This window comes from Heterodontus francisci, chromosome 5, assembly GCF_036365525.1.
Source record: "Heterodontus francisci isolate sHetFra1 chromosome 5, sHetFra1.hap1, whole genome shotgun sequence".
Taxonomy (NCBI): domain Eukaryota; kingdom Metazoa; phylum Chordata; class Chondrichthyes; order Heterodontiformes; family Heterodontidae; genus Heterodontus; species Heterodontus francisci.
The window spans coordinates 114686988-114706629 of NC_090375.1; the positions used below are offsets into that span (position 1 = coordinate 114686988).

At 43.2% G+C, this 19642-nt stretch overlaps 1 protein-coding gene across 6 annotated transcripts in view; it reads right to left on the reverse strand.

Moving 5' to 3' along the window:
* mybl1 (v-myb avian myeloblastosis viral oncogene homolog-like 1) overlaps positions 1-19642 on the reverse strand; it is a 113369-nt gene that overhangs the window by 79240 nt on the left and 14487 nt on the right. Inside the window, exon 2 of one of the 6 annotated variants that reach the window (XM_068031932.1) lies at positions 2444-2516. The exons of the other annotated variants lie outside the window; for them this stretch is intronic. The gene's annotated coding sequence lies outside the window, so the exon portion shown is untranslated. The remainder of the gene's footprint in view (positions 1-2443; positions 2517-19642) is intronic. 6 annotated transcript variants of the gene reach the window in all.

Genomic DNA, 19642 nt, shown 5'->3' on the forward strand with positions numbered 1-19642 from the left:
CAGCCCCTCAAGCCTGCTTTGCCACTCAATCAGATCACGGTCAAACTGTACAGCTCCATTTACCCACCTCTGATTTTAAAGATAACGATCCCTACTTCCAGATTCCAACCACCTTCCCCCACAGATAAAAGAAAAGCTTCTATTTATATAGTGTCTTTCACAAACATCGTACATCCTAAAGCATTTTAAGCTAAAGAAGTACTTTTGAAGCGTGGTCAACTGTTGTAATGTTGGATACACGGCGGCCAAGTTGTGCACAGCAAGGTCCCACAAACTGCAATGCGATAATGGCCAGATGATCTGTTTGTGATGTTGATTGAGGGATAAATATTGGCCTGGATACCAGAGATAACTCTCCTGCTCTTCTTTGAAATAGTGCTTTGGGATCTTTTACATCCACCTGAGAGGGCAGAGGGTGCCTTGGTTTAACGTCTCATCCAAAAGAGAGCACTTCCAAAAGTGTAGCATTCCCTCATCATTGCACTGGATCATCGGCCATAATTTTGTGCTTAAGTCCTGGAGTAGGACTTGAACCCAAAACCTTCTAACTCAAAGGCAAGAGTGCTACCAACTGAGCTATGGTTGACACTAGAGGAAATAGTTCTTCTGCATCTACCCTATCTAAGCCTATCATTTTAACCTCAATTAAATCACTCACAGGAACACAACCTGTCCTTATAATTTAAATCTGGTATCCGATGAATCTACACTGTCCCCCTTAATATACATTTTTCCGGAGGTTCTATACCCAAAACTGAAAGCTCTACTCTAGATAGGGCCTGAACAAGACTGTACAACTGAAGCATAACTTCCTCTCTTTTGTATTCCAGCCCCCTTGAGACGAAGACCAACATTCTATGAGCACTTTTCGTATTCATCATTAGCTTTTACGGATGTGTATATCTGGACAACCAAAATCCTTTGCTCCTCCATAGTTCCTATACTCTTCACATTAAGATCATATTGCGGATTTCTGTTTCTTGGATCCCAAGTGGATGGCCTCATACTTCCCCACATCTGCCATAATTTTAACTTTTGAATTTGTATACGAGCCTTTGCAATTTCCTGCTCCCATCTACACAACTTATTGTGCCTCCCAGTTTAGTGTCATCTGCAAAATTGGACATACAACTCTATATTCCTTCTTCCAAGTCATTGGTGAAAAACTAAGGCTCTAGTGCAGATCCCTGGGGAATACCACTGGCTACATCCTGCCAACCTGAAATATTTCCTTTAGCCTTACTCCCTACCTCCTAACTCAACCAATTACCAACCCATGTTATAACATTAACTCCAATTTTCTGTGCACCTTTATTTTTGTTAATATTCTTCTGTGTAGAACCTGATCCATATGGACAATATCTGCAGATACTCCCCTATCTACCAGTTTAGCGAGCTCTTTAAAAAAAATTGATCAGCTCAGACTTGTTCAAGTGCTTAGTCACTCTGGGCCTAATTTTAACTCACTGAAAACCTAATCACAGAGTTAAAATCAGTCCTCTGTCTCTGATGGATTCTAGAAATTCCACAGCTGATGCTAAACTGATAGGAAAGGAGGGAGAAAGTAGAAACTACAGACCTAACGAATGTGACATTTGCAATTTTCCAATCCAAAAGGCAGAATTCCCAAATCGAGAGAACATTCAAAAATTATGGTTAACCATTATAACTTCCCCACCTGTTTCTTTTAATATCCCAGGGTGGAAACCATCAGGTGCAGGAGATTTATCTATCTTAAATCCCATTAGTTCCTCCATTACCATTTTCTTACTTAGATTAAATCCACTAAGCTCCTCCCCATTAATTATTTTTAGGTTCCCTTGTGCTGCTGGTATTTTGTCCTTAACCTTTAGTATGAAAACAAAGTACAGCCCATTGGCTCAGTGATTGCACTCTCACCTCTGAAACAGAAGGTCATGGGTTCAAGCCCCATTTCAGAGATTTGAGCACTTATTTCAGGCCAGCATTGCTGTTGGGAGACATTGTCTTTCCGACAAGATGTTCAACCAAGATCCTGTGTGGACTCCCTGCAGGTTGGTGGAAAAGATTCGTTATGACTAATCAAAGCACAGCTAGGAAGCTCTCCTAGCCTCTTGGTCAACGTTTATCATTCAATCAACGGCACTTGAAAAATAGTAATCTGGCCATGTATCCTATCTTGTGTTTTCCCATCTTACAAAAGTGACTACTTAAAAAAAAAGGATGCAATGGATTGTAAAACTTTGGGACATTGTGTGAAAGCTGCAATATAAATGCCAAGTAATTTCCTTTTATATGTAGTTTGCAAAGCCTATGAATGTAACTGACAAAATCCAGGCAACTCAAGTTTTGTTTGTACATATATTTATTCGCTAGTTTGTTCTGTTCCAATTTTGTGGCCTGAGGGACATGGCACGCCCATTATCAGTGCTGTTATCTCATTTGTGGATAAATCCTAACTTACATCAAGATCTGTTAGTATCCACAGTTTGAGATATATTTATCCAGTAAGGCTCCATAGCAAGCATCCAAGCAGCCTGTAAAAACAAAAAGTTTGAACACTCCCAATTTAACACCTCAGAAAGGTCCTGATTCCCCAATATTTCTGTCACTTTTCCCTTACAAAGGGCCCATTTATTATTTTCCCTTGACTAGTTTTCAAAAAATAGAAAAAGGGAAAAAAAACCATAAGCCCACGTAGCCAGTCTGTTTTTGACTTGATTTCAATTCTATCGACAAGTCTTCTTACCATATCTCTCAATGCCTTCCCTCCAGGAAACAAATCTTGAACCCACATTTTGTTTGCTTCAATAGCTAAGTAACCTGCTACATTAGTCTATTTCCTTTTGTATTAAATAAAAAAGTCCCTTTCTATTCTATCCTAATCATTGCCATGCCTACGCAAGATGAATTTCCTCTGCATCCAGCGATAACGAGTGCACACCAACAGACCAAGTATAGCAGTGGAGAGATGAATGAAATCAGCAACAATGGGAAGCAGGCAGAAATACAGCAGAGCAAAAGGTCATTTGCAGCATTGGAGCAGAATCCAGAGCAGGAGAGGAACATTGTCAGAGCTAGTTCAGCATAGAATGAAAAATTCCTAAAAGGAGCAGAAAACTGAAGACGCAGCAGAAGACCAGATCCTAGAACTGAGATAGCTCAGCAGCAAAATTAGTCTCTGTAGAAAGTGGTGACGACAGTGGAAGTCACTATAAGATCCAAAGGTAGTGGAGAAATGATCCAAAAGAAAAAGTGGATTTTTATCCAAGACCCACACAACAGCAAAATAAAACTTGCCACCCCACTCCAGATAAGTCTACCAACCAAAGACCCAACGTAAGGTTAGTCATGGCTGGACAAGCTGTGATTCACTTCCCACTATTTGTCCAGCCAAAACCACTGTTTGGCAAACTGTGTGGTTTTAGCCTGTGATATATCCAGCTGCACCCCATACACAACCGGAAGTCCCTGAGCCTCAGCTCTTCCAGCTTTCTCTCTGGATTTAGTTAAGTAAGGTTTGTCCTGATGGAGACATTGAGGTGAATTTTCATCATGGAGGCAGGAAACAGGAGTCGGGTTTGTTTAAGGTTCAGAAACCCGCCTCCAGTGGGAAACTGATTAAAGTTAAGATCTTCACGGGGATGAGCCCTTAATTGGTTTCCTGTCCACTTAGTGGGGGCGTGGACTGAGACAGGTCAGGTGAAGTGTGGGACTGATTTAGACTCCCCACAGCAGACATCACTGAGGTTGCTGGTTGTCTGAAAGGAGACATCTGCTGATTGTGTCAAAGCCTTCCACAGCACCATAGGGAAGCAAGATGTCACAGAAGAGCCGGAGGCATGGCACCCGGGGCAGGGCTGTCTCTCGCTTCATCAACGCCAACCTGGATCTAATGTTGGAAGCCACGAGGGAGATCCTCTTCCTGGAGGTTGGCAGGAGGGGGCTACCTCATTGTGCAGCAGGGGCACCTCTCTGTTCAGCTCCATCTGCCTCCCCCCTCCTGCTCCTCTCCTGATTGTCTCCTTCCAGGGCCTCACCGTCCTCAAGGTCCACAATTCTCTGGAGGGTGATGTTACGGAGTGTGCAACAGACCACCACAATGACCGAGACCCTTGCAGGAGGGTAATGGAGGACGCCACCCGACTGGTCCAGGCAGCAGAATCGTATCTTCAGAGGCCCAATGACATGCTCAATAGTTGTCCCACTGAGCAGGTGGCATTGGCTGTATTGCCTCTGTGCCTCTGTCTGGGACTCCTGTAGAGAGAAAAGTAGCCATGTTTTCAAGGGATCTTCCTTGTCCCCTAGCATCCATCCATAAACATTGGGGTTGAAGATCTGAGCTGGCATGGACTGGCAGAGGATGAAGGAGTCATGGCAGCTGCCAGGAAAGCAAGCGCACACACGGAGGAGCCTCTTGTTATGGTCGCAGACCAGTTGGACCTTGAGGAACTGGAAGTCTTTCCTGTTGCTGGATCTCCCTGGCTGGTCATTCGATGCCTTGTTGGCCACATGGGCACAACTGATGATGCCCTACACCTAGGAATTCCAGCAATGGCAGCAAAACCCAATGCCCTCTGTCCCTGCGAGGCTGCATCTGTCATGAAATGAATCTGCTGTCCAGCTCTGGCAAAGAGGGCATGAGTGACCAGTGAGATGCAGGAATATGCAGCTGTTTGTGAGACATCACTCAGGTTGACAGCTGATCCTTGGAAGGAGCTTGAAGCGAAGTAGTTCAAGACCACAGTGACTTGGATGGCTACTGGCAGGGCATGGTGACCACTGCTGCGCAGTGCAAAGTCTTCGGCAATGAGTGCACAGATCTCCATGACCCCACCCACAAGAATTAGGAGCAGGCCATTCGGCCCATCTGGCCTAGTCCACCATTCGATAAGATCATGGCTGATCTGATTTTGGCCCTAAATCCACTTTCCTGTCTGCCCCTCACAACCCTTGACTCCTTTGTTGATCAATATTTTCAATGACCCAGCCCCCACTGCTCTCTGGAGAAGAGAATTCCAGACTAACGCTGCTCAGAGAAAAAATTTCTCCTCATCTCAGTCTTAAATGGGAGACCCCTAATTTTTAAACTGTATCCCCAAGTTCTACACTCTCCCTCAAGGGGAAAACATCTTCTCAGCATCCACCCTCTCAAGTCCCCTCAGAATCATACATGTTTTAATAAGATCACCCCTCATTCTTCTAAACTCCAATGAACATAGGCCCAACCTGCTCAACCTTTCCTCATAAGACACCCCTTCATCCCAGGAATCAGCCTAATGAACCTTCTCTGAACTGCTTCCAATGCAATTATATCCTTTTTAAGTAAGCAGACCAAAACTGTACACAGTATTCCAGATGCAGATTTTGATCTTAGAGTAGGTTAAAGGTTTGGCACAACATCGTGGGCCGAAGGGCCTGTACTGTGCTGTACTGTTCTATGTTCTATGCAGGCTAACTAAGGCCCTGTACAGTTGTCGCAACACTTATCTACCTTTATACTCTATTATCCTTGTAATAAACGCCAAAATTCCATTCGCCTTCCTAATCACTTGCTGTACCTGCATACTAACTTTTTGTGATTCATGTACCAGGACACCCAGATTCTCTGTACTGTAGAGATCTGCAGTTTCTTCACTGTAGCTGGGTCAAAATCCTGGAACTCCCTTCCTAATAGCACTGTTGGTGTACCTACACCCCAAGGACTGCAGCGGTTCAAGGAGGCAGCTCACCCCACCTTCTCAACGGTAATTAGGGACGGGGCAATAAATGCTGGCACAGCCAGCAATGCCCGCATCCCCTGAATGAATAAAAACAATACACAACAGGTCAATCAGCATCTGTAAAGAAAAAATATGGGCTAGCATTTTGGGTATAGTATTTTCAAATCAGTATAGTGTCTTGCAGATGCAGAAATCTAAATCCTGTTTACGCTTCCAAACCAAGTTGCTAAGAATTCAGTTAACCAGATACGGAGGGCGTGCGCACACCTGAATTGTTGGCCGCCCCCGGTGTATCGGTGTGGTCCAGGGCGGGAATGGGATCCCACTTTCCTCCATATTGAGGCCTTCTGTCACAGATCAGCTGAAGGGAGGTGGTTACTGAGTGGGGAGCTAGTCATAGCTGCCAGGGCATAAGGCACTCGTCCGCATAACAGGGTCAGCGGGGCAAAGGGAGACTTGGCACTGGGTAAGGAGATGCCCTTGGCACTGCACTGGTGGCAGGGAGAGTGGGCACTCAGCACTCGGGCATCGAACAGGGTTGTCATCCTGCTGGCACCAAAGAGCAGGATGAAATCACAATAAAATAGCCACCTCTCCAAAATAAAAGGCTGCAGCTGGCACTGGTGGCATGACTGTCAGATTTTGGGCCCCAACGGTGATGAGGGGCAACACCCTCCACAGGAAAGGTGGAACTCTGGGCATCAGGAGGGCACAGGAAAGGAAAGAGGGCAGGAAGGCAATGGAGGCCATACGCTTAACACAGAATCTACCTGTGAAGACGGTGTTGCCTGCAGATGACCAAGACCCAGTGCTGCAGGAGACTGCAACACTCCAAGCAGATTTTTTTTTTAAAATTCATTTTCAGGGTTTTGACTCAGCGACAGTGAAGGACCAGCGATATAGTTCCAAGTTGGGATGGTGTGAAGCTTGGAGGGGAATGTACAGGTTGGTGGTGTTCCCATGCATCTGCTGCCCTTGTCCTTCTAGGTGGTAGAAGTCGCGGGTTTGGAAAGTCCTGTCTAAGGAGCCTTGGTGCATTGCTGCAGTGCATCTTGTAGATGGGTACACATTTCTGCCACTGTGCGTCGGTGGTGGAGGGAGTGAATGTTTGTGGATGGGGTGCCAATCAAGCGGGCTGCTTTGTCCTTGATGGTGTCAAGCTTCCTGCATGTTGTTGGAGTTGCACCCATCCAGGCAAGTGGACAGTATTCCATCACACTCCTGATTTGTGCCTTGTAGATGGTGGACAGGCATTGGTGAGACAGGAGGTGAGTTACTCACCGCAGAATTCCCCGCCACTGACCTGCTCTTGTAGCCACAGGATTTATGTGGCTACTCCAGTTCAGTTTCTGGTCAATGGCAACCCCGAGGATTTTGATAGTGGGGGATTCAGCGATGGTAATGCCACTGAATGTCAAGGGGAGATGGTTAGATTCTCTCTTGTTTGAGAGGGTCATTGTCTGGCTCTTGTACGGCGCGAATGTAACTTGCCACTTATCAGCCCAAGCCTGGATGTTGTCCAGGTCTTGCTGCATCTGGATATGGGCTGCTTTAGTATCTGAATCGTGCTGAATATTGTGCAATCATCAGTGAACATCCCCACTTCTGACCTTATAATTGAAGGAAGGTCATTGGTGAAGTAGCTGAAGATGGTCGGGCCTATGACACTACCCTGAGGAACAGGGTACTGCATATATTACTTTTACACCTAATGTATTTTTCTATAATCCTCATTGTAGGATATGATCTAAGTTTTTTAATACTGTTTAAAAGTATCTAAAGTTCAAAATGATTGCTTCTATTAAAATGTAGGCTAGTTGTAAGAACACATTTCTTCACCCATCTTATGTGGCTATCTTCCAGAATGTCATCACATAACTATCTGAGTTACAAAATACATTCTCTAAACATAGCCGGTTCACCTCATACTTCAACTAAACAGGATGTGCGCTGTCTGCCATAGCCCTGGCAACAGTAAAGTGAACAGCATGGCATTGGCACTTTTGCTTCCTAAAAAGGGGGAAGGAAATACATTTTGTACTATTTTTCACCTATTACCTACTTGCTCTCAATGATCAATCCACATTAGCTAATGTTTCAAAATATTTTTCTCAAAACTGAAAATTTTGCAAGAATGATTGCCAGCCATTCTACTTAATACAATACATTGTAAACTATGTTTATAGGTTTCAATCTATATTTGTAGTATCAACACTCTTATTCCCACTAGCAGTAGCAAACTCCCAAGCAGCATAGCAAGTAGCCAGCCCATCATGGAGTAGCAGGCCTAACCAATTTCGAATGGTAAGGCTCATTAAAATACCACTGGTTGACTTTCTGACTAAAATCAGCCAGTAAGTCTGCAAGCAACAGAGGAAAGTCGGGTGGCCCACAGGTTTCCCACTGGGTCCCAAGGTGACAGTGTGGAGGTGGGAGTAGTCCAGGTAGGGGAGGTTTACACTTACCTTGCTGAGCCCATAGAAGCACTCCTGCTCTTCTTGGCCCCACAAAGGAAAAGTTATAAACTTCTTTCTTCAGTGGTCTGTCTAGGTTTTTGCATCGGGCAATCATGGTAGGTGCACTGCTGCTTTCCTGGTCAAGATGCAGTCAGGGACCTACAGCTGTAATAGGATCCCAATTTGCAGTGTATGAGGCTCATGCATGACTCAGGGGAGGTGCCTCATACAGCAATGAGGGAAAAATAATCAGGCATTTTTAAATCACAGTGGATCAGGGGACAGAGAGTAATTCACCCACACTATTTTAAATGCCTCCTGCCTGGTTTCCACTGGACAGGAAAGAGTGAAAATTCCCTCCTTGTCAAGGATTTACAACTGACCCACAGGTGCAATTTGATCTCTTAATTGTTAGTGACAGCGATCAAATGCCTCAATACTCCAGAGACTCCCAATTAAGTGAAAATCTATTCCTGTTAACTTGAAGTTATTCAAATTAAGCAAGTTTAACAAATGAAATGACACAAAAACATTAATGGAATTAATCAAGTGTTCTAATAGGGCTATTTGAGGTGATTACCACCACAAGGGCTGAACACTTCTAAACAGAAAAAGTGCCTCTCCGATTGGTCAATAGAATTGAAATTTCCATTAAAGATTTTCTGAGAAAACAATTTTGACAATATAACTCAGTATTCAGTCCTCGGAAGTCTTTGTGTTAGAAGTTGTAGCAGTACTTTATCCAGCAGATATAGAAAGGTGTCTGTAAAAATCAGAAAGTTCTTGCCCAACAGAGAGAAAGAGCCATACAATCTTGTGTAACCTACCAGTTAGATACTGGCAGATGCAAGTGTAGTAATTAGATGTACGTTTCCCTGAGATCAAGAGAGATGAGATCTAAGCCAGCTAGCACAGAAGGTGAACTTACAAAACAGCAGAGGACAGAAAACACCTTTAGGAACAGAGATTCTTCACTCTGACATTACAGAAGGCTAACACCATTCTCCTACGGGAAGTCTAGGCAACCAGTCCATTCACATCAGCATGTAGGACAAGGTCTAACAACATTTTTAACTACAAACATGTAGGGTTTATTCTGTTCAATGTCATTACCTAATGCTGCTTCATTGTCAGCTACCCATGGAGTCTAATCATAAACTGATCTCAGTTGATACCAATCTCAGACACTGATCATAACTTGAGATTAAGGAACAAATGGCATAGGCAAATTTCAGAGAAATGTAAAAATAATAGAGCAGTAATAACAGGGGACTTCAATTACCCTAATACAGGCTAAAGAAAAAAAGAGAAAGGAAAAGGAAAAAAGAGTGAAGAATTCCTGAAACATCTTCAGGAAAACTTTACTAACTAATATTTTTCTAGCCCAATGAGGAATGAAGCAGTGCTGGATCTAGTTTAGGAGAATAAAATAGGGCAAGTGGAGTGTGTTGTAGTGGGAGAACATCTGGATAATGTTAGGACCAGGTGAGGAAGAGGTGTAGGGTTCCTTTCAGCCTTCACCTTGTCTTGCCGAAACAGGGTTTTATTTTTTCAACACACCGTTTTCAGCTCCCCCTTGGCGCCTTCCAATTATAAGGCAAAGAAACCAGCACAAACAGGCTTTCTTAGGTTTAAAGAAGAAAAGTTGAAATTTATTAAATTTGAAAATAAACTCTAATTCAGTTGACGCCTACTGATACACAACGCGCCCACAGCAGCATGCATATGCGATACACACATGCAGATAGGGACAGAAAAGAGAAGAAAAAAATAAAGTGGAGAGGTTTGAGACAATATCTGAAGAGTTTCTTGTTACAGTGCCTCGAGCTCACTGCAGTCCTTTTGTAGGTAGTTTTTGCTTGGAGTTAATTCTTGCTTTTCGTTGGGGCCCGTATTCTTCATAAACCTTGTTCACTGTAGGAGACTTTTCTCTCTTAGGGTTCCTGTGTCTTCAATGGATTCCAAAGCTGGTGAGAACGAGATGGGAGCAGACAGGAGAGATCTTCATGCAAATAGAGACAGAAAAGAGATGAAAAATAAAGTGGCAAAGTTTGAGGCAATATCTGAAGAGTTTTTGTTACGGTTCTTCGAGTTCACTGTAGAGTCCTTGATTGTAAGTAGATCTTGCTTTTCATTGGGGCCACGTATTATTCTCAAACCTTGCTCATTGTAGCAGACTTTTCTCTCTTGGGGTTCATGTGCCCTCAGTCTTTTCCAGCCACGGCTGATCTGTTTAACAAGTCCTTTCTTCACTCCAGTAACAGTTTAAAATCAATGTTCATGACAAAATTAATGTGTCTCATTCTTGGCAGGTAGGGGCCTAGCATGACATCTGCATACCCAGCTTAATGAAATGCACCTCTCTCAAATTGCACTTCATTCTAAGAGTTGAGAGAAAATATAAGATACAGAAAAAAAACCATGCATATCTCTCACTCATTCACAAATCCTAAAACGTGTTACAACCACTCCTTTTTGGCAACCCAATAAACATGTGGTTCTTTTTGGGGAAGTTTCTCTTCCATTTGCCATTTCCATGGCTGCCTAGGGTCTTGGTTCCTGCTGAGTTAATTCTTTTCCCAGGAGAGTCAGTAGTGGGTGGGTCTATCCTGAACTCTCCGTTAGTGCTTTGTTGAGTCATGCAAAGGCTTATGACTTTAGGGGGATGGGTGGTCTTCTTTTTTCTGTGCAGGGAAGGATTCTTTGCTATTCTCCCCTGTGTCCTCTGGGACACTCCTGCCTGCAGGTATTTGTGCAGACTCTACTGCACTCCCCTGTGGCACTTTGACTAGGTGAGGCATCACCCTCACGGTTTCTCTGCCCCCCTAGAGGTCTTTCTTGGTCTCTGCAGATTGTAAAGGCTGTTAGCAACTCTGGTGGGGTGCTTCTAGTGTCGGCATTGATGTAGGAGGACGTCTAGTCTAACTTTTCAAATTTCTCGGGGTTGGCTGACCGGACAGTAGGGGGTTTTCATCCAGAATTCCTCCCGGACTTCCTTTAACCTGCCCTCTTGGTCACTTTCTTCCCTTCCCTGTCTAACTTTTTGCCAGCCTTGTGTCTGCCTGTCCCCTTTTGTCATCGGTGCAGGTCCCTTACTGTTCACCAGCCCTCTGCTGGAGGGTCCTCCTAACACCAGTACAGGACTTAGGGGTGCAGGTTTCACTGTAGTTTGGGGTTTCCCTTCAAGCTGGCACATGTGGCAACTCCTTTGTGCAGTTTTGGCCAGTCAAACTGTTGTCTTATGTGGGCTTTGGTCTTTCGTATATCGTCATGTACAGCCACTGTAGTCTCATGGGCCCTTAATATTTCTCCCTGTTACCTCTGCAGCACCACTAATTGGTGAACTACTGTCCACTCCTTGCTCTCAGGACTGGGAGGAGAACTCTATTTCCTCATCAGTACCTCGCTCTTTAAATAGTATCAATCAGGGGCTCCTTCTGCTTCACTTTCAGACTGGGCAGCCTGTACTAACTCTCGCAATACTGGGCTGGCTCGCTGAGCCACACCTAGGGAAAATCCATTTAATTCATTCCCTGGGTTTCTGAACTTTCCAAAAAGTCTCAGAGAGACAGACCTGCTCATCTGCTTGCAGTGCTAATTCTCTGGGGGAGCTGGTTTGATGATGGCCTGATCCGCTACTCATTCAGGGAAACTGCAGGGATCTGTCTCCTGCCACGGCCCTGTCTCTCTGACCTCCTGCAGTCTTTCTTTCACTACTGAGGGGGGGCTACCACCTTCACCCCGCCAGATCATTACCTAGGAGCAGGTCAACCCTGTCCACAAGCAAACTAGGGTCAATCCCAACGGTCACTGGTCCCGAAACTAGGTCACACTCCAGGTGCACCCGGTGTACAGGTACAGGCATACACTGCCCTCCAATACAATTCAGGTGTTCACTGCACACTCTGGGTGAAAGGTCAGGTCTTTTCCCAGTAAAAGGGATCTGGTGGCCCCTGTGTCACTGAGAATTACTATGGGCTTGCTTGCTGCACTCGAGGGGTATGGGGTTACTTTCCCTTCAGACACAAAATCCTGATAGCCCTCAGAATCCTATTAAATTTTCCTGCACTTGCAGCCGTAAGATTCCTGGGCCTCACTCTTACTGCAGTAAAAGCCATATCTTGTTCTGCTGTGCTTTCCATCAGGGTCTCTTCTTCACTGAGCGGGTATGCCCCGATTAACCCTACGGGTTGTCCCTTTAATTTCCAGCAGTCAGCTCTCAAATGCCCTGCTTTATTACAATGTAAGCACACGTGCCTTCGAGTCTCACTTTTGCTCACAGCACCTTCCTTTTTGGCTGCTTTCCCTTCTCTCCCAGGACTGCTTGGGCTCTTATCACCTTCCCACCCTTTATCCTTTTCGGATTTGTGGGGGTGATTAGGAAAGGTTCTCCCCTGACAAACCGACTTATAAATCCAAGTAAACTCATCAGCTAGAATGGCTGCTTGCCGGACTCTCTGAACCCGCTGCTCCTCTACATTTGTCTTTATGGACAGTGGGAGAGAATGTTTAAATTCCTCTCTCAGAATTACTTCTCTGAGATTCTCATAGCCGAGCTGTACTTGAAGAGCCCTCAGCCACTGGTCAAAAGCCAGCTGCTTACTTCTTTCAAACTGCAGATAAATTTGATTAGCTTGTTTCTTGAGGGTTCTAAACATTTGGCGATAGGCTGCAGGTACTAATTTATATGCCCCAAAGATAGCACTTTTGGTCAGTTCATAATTTGATGAACTCTCATCTGGCAACAGGGAATAAACCTCATGGGCTTTTCCGGTTAGCTTGCTTTGTAGTAAAAGAGGCCAGGTCTCAGCTGGCCATTTTAGTTGCCTTGTCAGTTTCTTAAAGGACATAAAAAATTCTTCTACATCTTCCTCAATAAACTTTGGAATTAGTTGAGCTAGTTTTAACAATTCTGTAGCCAGCCCTGAATTATGCTCCTTCATATTGGCCATGCTTTCACTGTGGTTACTCTGTCACCCCCTAGTTAACTCAAGCCACTTCTGCTCTCTTTCTTCGCCTTCCTTCTGGAATATTCTTTCTTTCTCTCTCTCGTTCCTTCTCCTGTCTTTCTCTCTCTCTCTCTCTCTCTCTCCTCTCTTTCTTTCTCTTCACATTCCTTCTGGAAGGCTCTCTCTTTTTCCCTCTCCTCTAATTCAGGTTTTCTTTGTTCCAATTGTAGCTTTAATAGCAATACCCTGTCGGGATCTGCTTTTCACCCTGTTTCTGCTTCTTCAGATTCAAGGGAAAAATGGTTGGCCACTAACTAGCCTTAGGAGTTCAGACTTCCTAGCCTTGCCACATACAGTGATCCCACACTGCTTAGCCATTTTCCTCAACTCCTCCATAGACAGTGTTTTTAACTTATCCCAAGTTACATCATCCTGGCTTGGAGTGCTACTAGCTTCAGTTGCAGACATGTTAGTATTCAAGTACACACAACCAAAAGAAAACCTGTATTGAAATCTTGCTCTTTTTTGATTGGTAACAATTTGGCTTCCCACTTCCAATTTCTCTCATTTGTCTGTGGGTTAATTCCAAATGCTAGCACCCTAATTTCTGTTACGACCAGGTCAGAAAAAGGTCTAGGGTTCCCTTTCAGCTTTCACCTGGTCTTACTGTAACAAGGTTTTATTTTTTAAACACACTGTGTTTTTAGCTTCCCCTTGGTGAATCCTTGTTCACCACTTTCCAATTATAAGGCAAAGAAACAAGCACAAACAGGTTTTCTTAGGTTTAAAGAAGAAAAGTTGAAATGTATTAAATTTAAACTCTAATTCAGTTAACGCCTACAGATACACGACATGCCCACGTTAGCATGCATAGGCGATAAACACATGCAAACAGAGACAGAAAAGAGAAGAAAAATCAAGTGGAAAAGTTTGAGGCAATATCCGAAGAGTTTTCGTAACAGTTCTTCGAGCTCACTATATAGAGTCCTTGATTGTAGGTAGATCTTGCTTTTTGTTGGGGCCCAGTATTCTTCTTAAACCTTGTTTGCTGTAGGAGACTTTTCTCTCTTGGGGTTCATGTGTCTTCAGTGGATTCAGAGGCTTATGAGAAAGAGATGGGAGCAGACAGGCGAGCTCTTCTCAGTCCAGGAGCAAATAGACACTGTCTGAGTTCAAACTGTTTGTATAATTCAGAAAAGCCCAGGCTGCTAAGCAGGTTAGTCATATGACTAGCTGGTCTGACCACATCTTGGATTATATCATCGTAGCAGTCTCTGGAATGCTCCTCTTGCACACAATACCTGGTGATCAAGGTTCATAGTGGGTTGAATGTGTCAGAGAATGATCCTTTGTCCTTCCAAACACCGTCTGTTAATATGCAAATGTCTTTTCCAGCCACAGCTGATCTGTTTAACAAGTCCATTCTTCACTCCAGTAACAGTTTAAAATCAATGTTCATGACAAAATTAATGTGCCTCATTCGTGGCAGCTGGGGACCTAGCATGACAATAATAATAAAATTAGGTTTTAAAGGAGCTATTGAATGGGACAAAGAAGAATCAACAGTAAAAATACCCTACCAGATGACAGTCAATTTCAGTGATTTGAAAAGGGATTCAGCACAGGTGGACCGTAAACAAAGATTGGCCAGGAAAACAGTAAAGAGCAATGGCAGGCCTTCATGGTAAAGATAGTTTGGGTATAAACCAAGCATATTCTCATAAGGAAGAAAGATGGGGCGTTCAAAGCTAGAGGTCCTTGGATGACAAAGGAAATAGAGGCTAAATTTAAACAAAAATGTATACAACAAATATCAGGTACCGAACGCGAACATACGAATTAGGAGCTAGAGTAGCCCACTTGGCCTTCCAAACCTGCTCCACCATTCAATAAGTTCATGGCTGAACTGATTACTCCACATTTCCACCTACCCCCGATAACCTTCCACCCCCTTGCTTATCAAGAATCTATCTACCTCTGCCTTAAAAATATTCAAAGACTCTGCTTCTACCGCCTTTTGAGGAAGAGAATTCCAAAGACTCACAACCCTCAGAGAAAACATTTCTCCTCATTGGTCTTAAATGGGCGATCCCTTATTTTTAAACAGTGACCCCTAATTCTAGATTCTCCCACAAGGGGAAACATCCTTTCCACATCCACCCTGTCAAGGCCCCTCAGGATATTATACGTTTCAATCAAGTCGCCTCTTACTCTAAATTCCAGCGGATATAAACCTAGCCTGTCCTAGACAGGCCACCCATTCCAGGCGTTAGTCTAGTAAACCTTCTCTGTACTACCTCCAATGCATTTACATCCTTCCTTAAATAAAGAGACCAGTACTGTACACAGTATTGCAGATGTGGTCTCACCAATTCCCTGTATAACTGAAGCATATCCTCCCTACTTTTGTATTCAATTCCCCTCGCGATAAACGATAACATTCTATTAGCTTTCCTAATTACATGCTGTACCTGCATACTAACCTTTTAGGAGTCATGCACCAGAACACCCAGGTCCCTCTGCATCTCAGAGCTCTGCAATCTCTCACCATTTAGATATTATGCTTCTTTTTTATTCTTCCTGCCAAAGTGGACAATTTCCCACTTTCCCACATTATACTCCATTTGCCAGGTCTTCACTTAACCTATCTATATCCCTTTGTAGCCCCCTTGTGTCCTCTTCACAAATTACATTCCTACCTATCTTTATGGCATCAGCAAAGTTAGCAACCATACCTTCAATCCCTTCATCCAAGTCATTTATATAAATTGTAAAAAGTGGAGGCCCCAGCACTGATCCCTGTGGCACACCACTCGTTACATCTTGCCAACCAGAAAATGATCCATTTATGCCTACTCTGTTTCCTGTTAGCTAGCCAATCTTCTATTCATGCCAATATGTTACCCCTACACCATGAGCTTTTATTTTCTGCAATAACCTTTGAGGTATCACCTTATCAAATGCATTCTGGAAATCTAAGTACAATACATCCACCGGTTCCCCTTCAGCCACAGCACATGTAACTCCCTCAAAGAACTCCAATAAATTGGTTAAACATGATCTCCCTTTCACAAAACCACATTGACTCTGCCCGATTACCTTGAATTTTTCGAAATGCCCTGCTATAACATCTTTAATAATAGCTTCTAACATTTTACCTAAGACAGATGTTCAGCTAAGTAGACTGTAGCTTCCTGCTTTCTGTCTCCCTCCCTTTTTGAATAAAGGAGTTACATTCACTATTTTCCAATCTAATGGAACCTTCCCCGAGTCTAGGGAATTTTGGAAAATTAAAACTAACGCATCAACTATCTCACTAGCCACTTCTTTTAACACCCTCGGATGAAGTCCATCAGGACCCGGGGACTTGTCGGCCCGCAGCTCCAACAATTTGTTCAAGACCACAGGGCGGCACAGTGGCGCAGTGGTTAGCACTGCAGCCTCACAGTTCCAGCGACCCGGGTTCAATTCTGGGTACTGCCTGTGTGGAGTTTGCAAGTTCTCCCTGTGTCTGTGTGGGTTTCCTCCCACATGCCAAAGACTTGTAGGTTGATAAGTTAATTGGCCATTATAAATTGCCCCTAGTATAGTTAGGTGGTAGGGAAATATAGGGACAGGTGGGGATGTGGTAGGAATATGGAATTAGTGTAGGATTAGTATAAATGGGTGGTTGATGGTCGGCACAGACTCGGTGGGCCGAAGGGCCTGTTTCAGTGCTGTATCTCTAAACTAAACTAAACTAAACACTTCACGGGTAATTGTAATTTTCTTGAGCTCCTCCCTTCCTTCCATTTCCTGATTTACAGCTAATACTGGGATGTTTCTTGTATCCTCAATATTGAAGACCGATGCAAAATATCTGTTCAATTTATTTTCCATCTCCTTATTATCCATTATTGATTCCCCAGACTCACTTTCTATAGGACCAACGTTCACTTTGTTAGCTCTTTTTTAAATATCTATGGAAGCTCTTACTATCTGTCTTTTTATTTCTAGCTAGCTTTCTCTTGTACTCTAATTCTACCTTCCTTATCAATCTTTTAGTAATTCTTTGCTGTTTTTTATATTCTGTCCAATCTACTGACCTGCTTCCCATCTTTGCGCAATTTTAGACTTTTTCTTTAAGTTTGATACTATCTTTAACTGTTTTAGTTAACCACAGATGGCGGGTCCCACCCTTGGAATTTTTCTTTCTCATTGGAATGTATCTATTCTGTGTATTCTGAAATATCTCCTTAAATGTCTGCCACTGCATCTCTATTTTATCCCTTAACCTAATTTGCCAGTTCACTTTAGCTAGCTCTGCTTTCATGCCCTCATAATTGCCCTTTTTAAGTTTAAAATACTGGTCTTGGGCCCACTGTTCTCTCCCCCAAACTGAATGTAAAATTCAATTATATTATGATCGCTGCTACCTAGGGGCACCTTAACTATGAGGTCATTAATTAATCCTATCTCGGTGCACAATACCAGGTATAGTATAGCTTGCTCTCTGGTTAGCTCCAGAACGTATTGTTCCAAGAAATTATCCCGAAAACGTTCTGTATACTCCTCATCTAGGCTACCTCTGCCCATCTGATTTTTCGAGTCTATATGTAGGTTAAAAACCCCCATAATTAACAACTAACAGATGGTTGAAGATGGTACTGCAGATGTTGTGTATATGTACCTTCAAAAGGCATTTGATAAAATCTAATGGACTTTTTTGTATTCTTTCATGGGATGTGGGCATCACTAGTACAGTCAGCATTTGTTGCCCATCCCCAATTGCCCTTGACAACTGGGTGGCTAGCTATGCCATTTCAGAGGCAGTTAAGAATCAACCACATTGCTGTGGGTCTGGAGTCACATGTAGGCCAGACCAGGTAAGGACAGATTTCCTTCCCTAAAGTGAACCAAATGTTTTTTGTTATGACAATCGATGATAGTTGCGTGGCACCATTACTGAAAGTAGCTTCCAGATTTTTATTAACTAATTGAATTTAAATTCCACCAGCTGCTGTGGTGGGATTTGAACCAGTGTCCCCAGAGCATTAGCCTGGGCCTCTGGATTACTAGTCTAGTGACAGTACCACTACGCCACTGTCTCCCACTTATTTTTGTGAAGTAACGGTGGTAACCTGGGTAAAAATTAGCTAAGGTTTAGGAGACAGTAGTGGTGAATGAATGTTTTTCTGATTGGAGATGTACGCAATGGGATCCCCCGTGGATCGTTATTTAGACCATTGCTTTTCTTGTATATAACGACCTGCACATTGGTACAGGGGTACAGTTTCTAAGTTTGTGAACAATAAAAAAACTGAACAATGTTGTAAATAACGAGCATGAAAGAAGCAGACTTCAGGGAGGGCATAAACAGACTGGTGAAATGGGCAGACACCTGGCAGATTCAATTTAATGCATGCAAGTGTGAGATAATGCACTTTGGAGAAACATGGAGACAGAATAATCAAAACTGTACTATACTGGGGGGCAAAAGAGAGGAATCTAGAAGTGTAATTCACAAATTTTAAAGGTGGTAGGGCAAGTTGATATGGCAGTTAAAGGAAGCGGGATACTTGGTTTTGTAAATAGGAGCATTGAACACAAAAGCACAATATATTTTCACAAATTTCTGGTTGGGCCTCAGCTAGCGTATTGTGTACAATTTTGGGTACTACACTTTAGGAAGGACCTGGAGAGGATACAGAGGTGGTTTACCAGGTCGATACCTGGAATGAAGGAGTTCAGTTACGTGGAGAAATTGTTGAACGGGGAATGTTTTTCTTCGGGGAGAAAGGTTAAGGGGAAGCCCAAGAGGTATTCAAAATTATGAATAGTTTTGATAGAGCAAATAGGCAGAAACTATTTCCTCTGGCAAGTGGGTCAGTACCAGAGATCATACATTTAAAATAATTGGCAAAAAAAATTAGAGGGGAAATTAGAAGTAATTTCCTCAGAGGATTAAGATCTGCAACGTACTTCCTGAAAGTGTGGAGGAATCGGATTGCATAGGAACTTCTAAAAGGCAATTGGACTTGAACAAAACTATTATGCAGGTTTATGGGGAAAAAGCTGGGGTGCGGGACTAACTTGGACAGCTCCTTCAAAGAGCCGGTGGAGGTGTGATTGGCTGAATGTCTCCTTCTGTGCTATAAGATTCTATAAACAGCAAGCAGTTCATACTGCATTATTATGACATAACTGAACTGCCTTTGTGACCTCTTATTTATTTGACAACTAACCCTGTTGAGTAGATATTTAAATATACAATGTTTTTGTACTATGATTAGAAGATAATAAACAATTGCTAGCTCATGACTTCATTGCAGAATTTCTTTTATAATTCACAAGGGTTAATTCATTCGTTTACTTAGTGGCTTGGTAACAGAAATGCTAATATAATCTGAACTAGTTAATGCAAGATTGTTCAGAAAGCTAAGTTTAGGCATTATTAACTCCTCGCCATAAAGTGGGTGGCAAACAGTACCTTGACAAGAAGTTACGGTAATGGGCTGAGGATTTATCTGGTGTCCTTGGTGAAAGTTCTAGTCAG